This window comes from Amphimedon queenslandica, unplaced genomic scaffold (assembly GCF_000090795.2).
Source record: "Amphimedon queenslandica unplaced genomic scaffold, v1.1 AMPQUscaffold_7940_Cont20113, whole genome shotgun sequence".
NCBI classification, from domain to species: Eukaryota; Metazoa; Porifera; class Demospongiae; order Haplosclerida; family Niphatidae; genus Amphimedon; species Amphimedon queenslandica.
The window spans coordinates 1,546-2,283 of record NW_003551780.1 but is presented as its reverse complement, the minus strand read 5'-3'; the positions used below and the strand labels follow the sequence as shown (position 1 = coordinate 2,283).

The 738-nt window shown below is 31.6% G+C and overlaps 1 long non-coding RNA gene across 1 annotated transcript; it reads right to left on the bottom strand.

Annotated features, from left to right (window-relative positions):
• Positions 1 to 38: 38 nt before the first annotated feature.
• LOC109591530 (uncharacterized) lies at positions 39 to 451 on the bottom strand. The gene is made up of 4 exons (XR_002189856.1): positions 415 to 451; positions 317 to 368; positions 171 to 226; positions 39 to 107 (listed from the first exon to the last, which is right to left on the bottom strand). It is a non-coding gene; the product is annotated as an uncharacterized LOC109591530 (long non-coding RNA).
• Positions 452 to 738: the final 287 nt, after the last annotated feature.

Genomic DNA, 738 nt, shown 5'->3' with positions numbered 1-738 from the left:
AAACACATACTCACTGTGCATGTACATATTTCCCTTACCTTTACCATCTCCAATATAACTCCAGCTGCTCTCCTTGCTGCCTGCTGTCCTACCATACCTTGCGATATCTGACGAATAAAGAAATATTTTAAATCAAAGTAATTATTTTAGAATTGACATCTTAAACAGACCGGTCTTGGTTCCAATGCATCGTCTAGTCCCAGCCCACGTATGTGAGAATGAGCACCTGATATAAATTAAAATAATAATAACAATAATAATTAATTAATTAATTAATTTTATAGCATGCAATAAAATAACTACAATAATGAATTACCAATTCTCTCAATTTTAGTAATGTCCCTGATCTCTTGGACTTGAGTAACAGCCTATTAATAATAAATAAAAAACAGAAAATAATATTAATTACACAACCTCATTCGCCATTTTGTCGAGTGTGAAAAAGGGCGGTAGTGAGCACGTGATGTTAATCTAGTTATTAAAAGTTAATAAAACCGCATCTTTTATAATTATTCGTCTCAAGTGAAAAAAATTGAAATTAAGTTTTAGGCCACGCCCATATTCACGTGTTCACACAATGTCATCAAAGAAAAAGGTAGCCAAACATAAGAAGAAATACTGGAGGAAGCACTCAGATGTTAAGGATGTGGAAGAAGTGATAGCAGAAAAAAGAAGAGAAGAAGTTTTTGGGTAAGTTATACATTAAAGTTTCATCATAATTAAAATTAATTATTAATT